This window comes from Cupressus sempervirens, chromosome 7 (genome assembly GCF_028749045.1).
Source record: "Cupressus sempervirens isolate cs-2001-9-10 chromosome 7, ASM2874904v1, whole genome shotgun sequence".
Taxonomy (NCBI): Eukaryota; Viridiplantae; Streptophyta; class Pinopsida; order Cupressales; family Cupressaceae; genus Cupressus; species Cupressus sempervirens.
Genome location: NC_143124.1, coordinates 31,836,894 through 31,844,025, shown reverse-complemented (window position 1 = coordinate 31,844,025; position 7,132 = coordinate 31,836,894). Strand labels below are relative to the sequence as shown.

General features: G+C 34.4%; 1 pseudogene across 1 annotated transcript; it reads left to right on the top strand.

The window, feature by feature from the left end:
* Nucleotides 1-1,719: 1,719 nt before the first annotated feature.
* LOC149545283 (disease resistance protein Roq1-like) lies at nucleotides 1,720-6,596 on the top strand (annotated as a pseudogene). The gene is made up of 5 exons (XR_016354230.1): nucleotides 1,720-2,678; nucleotides 2,984-4,098; nucleotides 4,200-4,448; nucleotides 4,962-5,974; nucleotides 6,035-6,596. The product of XR_016354230.1 is annotated as a disease resistance protein Roq1-like (transcript).
* Nucleotides 6,597-7,132: the final 536 nt, after the last annotated feature.

The following is a 7,132-nucleotide window of genomic DNA, read 5'->3' as shown; positions in this document are numbered from 1 at the left end:
TTACAAACCTATCACCATTTTGTTCTTTTATCATTTTCCTTAGTTGTTTTGACCTTGAGGTGTTCAAAATTCAAATAATTTTAGAGTAATCTTAAATTTGGAAAAAAAAAAAAAAACAAAACAATTTTGACTTGTTGGATTTATTTTTTCTACAAAATTTGATTCCTTTGAAGAATCTAAAAAGCCACAATTCATTATAATATGCATTCAATGTTTATTTGTATTAATCAAAATTCATATTTATAGTTTAAATAATATTGCTTTATATCCTAGATTCTTGCTTCCAAAGAAATATACTTATATTGTTTATTGTAGCATAGGTCAAACTACTATCTATGCTTAAATATAGTTTAGTCATTAAAATTTTTTCTTATATTATTGATAACATTAGCAAATAGAAACATTAAATTGCATTGCTCATGGATTAGACCATGTAATTTTTTCACACCTATTTGGGTCAAATTCTATGATATGTCATCAGGAAAAAAGAACGAGCATGAGAAGAAAACAAGATCAACAATTTTTTGGTTCTCTTCTCTTGCTTTTCCTTTTTGCCTCGACAATAGATCGCCAGAGTATTTTATCCAAAATGTTTGGTTAAAAAATTCTATAGTGTAATCTAAAAGTAATGCAATTTTATTATTATGAATTGTAAAAACTTCATAAATTAAATGGAAACATGTTACAAAATCTAATCATATATAAAAATATCTTAATTAATATGAATATTTTCTAGGTATCTTTAATTTTTTAATATAAATAGTCCAACATTTACTTTTATATGATGCACCTTAAGCCTCCCTCATATGAAGGAGGTCTTTTATAATCCTTGTTACCCTGGAAGACAACAATGTGAACAACTATTTTTTTCATGTAAAACTTCATAATTCTTCTTCTTCTTTTTTTTTTTTTTAGACTGCAAGAATCGGTGCAACACGTTCCCCCTATAAACTGCAGTGTGCTTGGTAAAATTTTCAACGTGACCGGTAGTGCTGGCGCGACATGCCCACCGGTACCATGAGGACGAGGGAGACTAGAACCCGTGACCAACCCCCTGCAACAGGGAAGATTTAGCCAACCGAGCTAGGGCCCCCTAATTATTATTATGGAGTGTAGAAGCTCCATAAAACAAATAGAAATATACTAAAATAATTAAACATGATATATAACATTCATCAAAATTATAATGTATTTATGTAATATAATTAAAAAAAACAATCTAATTATTATAATTATAAAGTGTAGAAGCTTTAATTATATGAACAATATTTTATTTTAATTAATAAGAATCCAACAAATGATCGCATTGAATGCCATAAAACAAAAACAAAGCTTCATAAAACAAATAGAAATATAATAAAATAATTAAACATAATATATAACATTCATCAAAATTATAATGTATTTACATAATATAATCCAAAAAAAATCTAATTATTATTATAATTATAGAGTGTAGAAGCTTGAATTATATGAACAATATTTTATTTTAATTAATATGAATCCAACAAATGATTGCATTAAGATAAAGGGCCATTCAATGCGATCATAGGCATTGCATTAAGATAAAGGGCCATTCAATGCAATCATAGACTTTAACCCTTGACTACCCTTTCAAAGATTAAAGGCCATTCAATGCAATCTATAGGCATTGCATTAAGATAAAAGACCATTCAATGCGATCATAGACTTTAGCCCTTGACTACCCTTTCAATTCCTCTTTGAATGGCCGGCCAAATCTGCTTTCCGCCCATTAATGGTTTTGTCTATTCTCAAACCAACATTTCCTTTCAAAGCTTCGACGAAAAGACCGAATAAAAATTTCGAAATATTTTCCTCCAAAAAGGTTTGAACTCGCCGCCTTCTTTGAACAGGTCGCAGTTGGATGAATTTTCCGTATTACTCCAGAAAGGTTTGAACTCGCCACGCCTTCTTTGAACAGATCGCGCTTGGATGAATTTTCCTTACTCTTTTTCGAGCAGGAAGGTTCCGAACCAGCTATAGCATAATCTATTTAATTCACTTTAACCTTCCTTTTGAGTCATAACTCAACTTTCATTAGGCATACTTCAGATCCTATTACTCTTGCTCTGTCTTTCTAATTTTTCAAAACAGGTGTTTTTAAGCATTTGAACAGGAACTGATGGCGTCTTCTTCATCATCTCACCAACAAATTCAGCAAATTAATGGCTTCTCTGGAATTGAACCTGTCGGCATAAGAAGGAAAGTAACCCGATCTTCAAAACTGTATGATGTTTTCATCAACCACAGAGGCCCCGATGTCAAACTCACTCTCGCTGCTCAGCTTTACAAATTCTTTGAGAAGTTGGGAATTCAGGCATTTCTTGATTCGGAAGAGAAGGAACTTGGAAATTCGTTTCCTTCGACAATTGAGACAGCCATCCGCTCTGCAAAGGTACACATTGCAATCTTTTCCCCAAGGTATGCAGAGTCGGCTTGGTGTTTGGATGAGCTGCTTCTGATGTTGCGAAGTACGGCTAAAATTATCCCCGTGTTTTATCAAGTGAAGCCTTCTGATCTCCGCCACATAGAAAAGGGAGCATATGCTGAAGCATTCATTAAACATGAACAGAAGGGCAGATATGATCAGGAGAAGCTAAAAGCATGGAAGGAAGCCCTTTTTCTCTTTCACTTATTGCGGGAGAAGAATTTAACAGGCAATGTCTCTTCTCATGGCAGTTTTATATTAAATTAGATTCTTTAAAATTTTTAAATTAATCATTAGGCTTATAGAGTTAGGTTATACATTTTAGTTTTGATAGTTATTAAATGGTACTTGAATTGTTATATGACTACTTGTAATGAATCTTGCTGAACACGAGACAATGAAGTTTTGATTATGTTTTAATTGTTTTGATTATGTTTTAATTATTTTCGATTATATAGATTTCCAGATCTAACAAAAACATGATTAAAAAATTTCCTCACAAGATCCTCCTTTTATTAATATACAATGTATCAGTGAATGGGATTGCCAAGAAATAATAGCTGCTGTGCAAAAAGAAGTTGAAAGGAAAACACGTTTACATGTTGCTGAATATCCAGTGGGACTCGACAATCTTGCGAAAGATTTTGAAAATCGATGCATCGATGAACTTGTACGGGATTTTGAGAAACAGTGCAGGCAGGAAGAAGGGTCGAAGCATGATCAAGGTCGGGTAGTGGGCATTTTCGGCATGGGGAGAGCTGGGAAGACAACTCTGGCCAAAGAGTTGTTCAACCAGAAAAAATCGAATTACACCACAGCAAGTTTCTTGTTTGATGTACGAGAAGCGTCTGTGCGACGTGAATTACCCTCATTGCAAAATAAGCTTCTCAAAGATCACTTTGGCGACAAAGATACCAATTCTAGAAGAATCCAGGAAGGAACAAGCTCTCTCAAAGATTACATTTCAAGGGCCCCAATTTTAAGCTCTCTAACTGTTGTAGATGATGTCGATCATGTGGACCAGTTGAATGCTCTACGGGTCATGGATTTCATAAATAAGTCTGGTAATAGTCTGGTAATTGTCACAACGCGTGATGTGGGGGTGCTTATAACCGCAGGAATTACTGTTTGCTATCATGTAAAAGAAATGGATAAAAGTGATGCTACAGAACTTTTCTGTTGGCATGCCTTTGGCCAATGTGATCCATGTAGCGGCTATGAAGTGCTGGTTGAGGCCTTTGTAAGTGTGTGTGCAGGGTTACCTCCGTGTCTTCAGGTTCTGGGCAGACACGTTCATGGCAGAGATCACAAGTTTTGGTTGTCAGAATTGATTAAAGCCAGGAAGAGTCTTCCAGAAGACGTAAAACAGAGTCTGAAGATAAGTTTTGATGATTTGGATTGAAGAAAAACAGGTTTTTATGGATATAGCTTGTTTCTTTGTGGGCAAGCAGATGAGTATTGCTGAATGCTTACTGGAAGGATCAGGATGGAATGCGTACAATGCAATGGAAAGACTAAAGGATAAGTTCCTTATAGAAAAAGGAGATATATTAAGAATGCACGACCATCTAAGGGACTTGGGAAGAGAAATGGCATTAAAGCTCAGCCCCCCTCATCGCCTATGGCGTCCTCAAGATCTGGAATCTCTGGTATGTCTGTTGCACTATAAATTTCTCCTTAGCATTTCAATATTCAAAATCTTAACTTGTTAGTAGTTAAATAGAAATCTGAACTCCTCCTGTGCATGCAGGAATCAATGGGTTTGAAAACAATACTCTCCAAAACTAATATCAGATGTTTCCATTCCATTTTCGACATGTCTACGGGTTCTCAAGTTACGTTCTTTTTAGGCCAACCAGATACTTGTTCGAAGATGTCAAGTTTCTTAATATGGCTCCAGCTTGAGGGCATTTCCACAGAACAACGAAGCATTCCTACATGGATTCCTCTTCAATGTTTGCGATGTCTGAAAATCAACCGTAGTGGACTCAAAGCGAAATGAAGCATTCCTACATGGATTCCTCTTCAGAATTTGCGATGTCTAAAAATCATCAACTGTAGTGGACTCGAAGCGTTGTGGGAAAATGATATACAGGTAATCAATGAGCAGAGCTCACAAAATTGAATAAGCAGAGATTTTTACTTACAAAATTTGAGATTCACTTGTGTGTAATATTTTTGTATCAATATTTTGAATCATATTCTGTGATCTATTATCAGAATAAAACAAAGTCTAACAGAATACAACATTTTTTCTTTATATTTTCTTATGCTTTGTTTCATCCGAATGATAGATCACTGAATATGATTCGAAACATTGATATAAATTTTTTTAAATACAATCAAATTCAGAAATTATTGGAGATGGCATAAAAATATTTTAATATTCTAACTCAAAAAATGAATCCCCTGCCAGGGTATAGTGAAACTCAGCACGCCGTGTGTCGAGTTGTGTCTGGCCTATTTTTTTAATCACTGAGGTCTTCACGGGTAAATTTATGTTGAATTTTAGGCACCCACTCAACTTAAAGAACTGCAAATTGGTTACAATTCTAAGAATACACGTTTTGCTGATGCTGGATGTTCGACGATTGAGGAGCTAAGGCTAGAACATCTGCACTCTTTGGAAAAACTTTGCATTTGTAACTGTCGTAGTTTGAAAAGAGTGTTAGCAATGTCTAATCATGCAAGCCTTGTAGAATTGGAAATTAGTAATTGTTGGGGAGGAGAAGGGGACCTGTCTCTTCGTGGTATGAAGCGTCTGGAGAGGATAATATTTTGCAGGGAAGATTTGAGATATTTTAGGTTGGATGGTTGTCCAAAGTTGAAATCAGTAAGAGGATTAACTAATTTTAGGCTTATTGAATTAATCATTCGTGACTGTCCGGAGTTTGACTTACCAGCTTTTATAACTCCGGGTAGACATCTGGAGAGGATTGTAATTGGTGGGTGTGGCCAGAAGCTGAAACATTTTGAATTGCTTGGTTGCGATGCATTGAAAAATGTCTCAGCCGAGGGTCTCAAGCTTGAAGGATCCCAAAACTGTGCGATATTGAACGATTTTGAGCATCTCACGATCAACTCTTGTGAGAAGTTACAGAACATTACGCCTTCCAAAGCACTAATCAGTCTGTTTGTACAAAGTTGCAGAGATTTAAAAGGAATATCAGGAGTTGGGGATTTTATGAAGCTTACAGAGCTGATTATTTATCACTGTCCCAATCTCGAGGAGTTGCCAATATGTTCCAGACTGAAATGCCTGGAGCACCTTAAGATCAAGTCATGTGAGAAGCGAAAGAACATTATGCTGCCAAGAGGGCTCCTCAGTCTGTTTGTAAAAAGTTGCAATTGTTTGCAAAGAGTGGTAGGAATCGGTGATCTTACAAAGATGACAGAGCTGAGTATTGAAGACTGTCCCGAGCTTGAGGAGTTGCCAAGACTTGAAAGACTCAGATGTTTAGAGGAAATTGATATCAACTCTTGTTGGAAGCTGCGTGTATCAGAGTATATGGAACTTTATAAGAGGTAATGCTTTTTAATCCTTTTTTAAAACAGGGACCGAAAATGTCATGTTTCCCAGTAACTTGTTCTTACGAAGTACTTAGCCTATGATGAAGTAATAGTCTGTAAATATAAAGAATTTTCCTTGGATGAGCAAAGAGTATTTTGTCTGTTATTTCAGGTAGCACCATTAAAGGGAATGGATATGATTGGAAGAGGTGTGGATGGAGCCGAGTCAAGTTTAAAGGAAAATCTGTTTTTAGACGTTAATATTGGCATCGATGGAGTGATTGAGATTGATATTGGCGAAACTTATCCCGAGTGGTCAGAATTGAGTGCAATTGTTGGTTGCGTTGTGATGGTTGTTCCACGACCACGACAACATGAAGGAAAATGGATAAATACGGTGGTAGCATGTGACGATGAGAGATACTTTTGTCTTAAAGAGGTTGAAAATGGGTTGAGGAAAGGTATATTTAAAAACGCTTTTGGGGTAGATGTGAAGAAAGGTGTAGAGTGGAGAATTGCAAGTGTATTACAAACAACAATTATTGAGGGGACAGCTAATTTCTGTAGAAAATGTACTAAAGATAAAATAAAGTTAAATTTTTGTTTTTCTTCGGATTCATGAAAATGTAGTGTACTTTTTTCAAATTTTTTGTTGTTTTTGACTAGAAACTATGTAGATCAAAAAGATCAAATGCTGAAATTTTCAAAAAAAATCTATGATGTTTTCGATTTTTTGAAAATCGGCCAACACAGTTCGTAGGGAGGATAGTTGGGTCCATTATTGAGAGGCTACATAAGATGTATTTTGTAGAGTTGGATTCTATTTAGTAAGATTGAAACAATATTTTAATTAGCTAATTTTAATATATTAATGTTTTCTATATCTTATCTTTGATTAGATTGAGACAATATTTTTGATAGGTATAATTTATATATATTAGATTAAAAACACTGTATAAAAGTTTATATATTGTTAAAAATATTATTTATTTATTTAAAAAATAAAAAACAAAAAATAATTCATTTTCTAATAATTAAAAATATGTTGATTTTAATTTTTGTTTCCTAAAATGTATGATATAAGTGGTGAATGCATAACAAGAAAAATTATAGATTTAGAAAATTTTGATATCTAAACTTACCCAAAGCAACATAGATAGTAGCTAATATGGT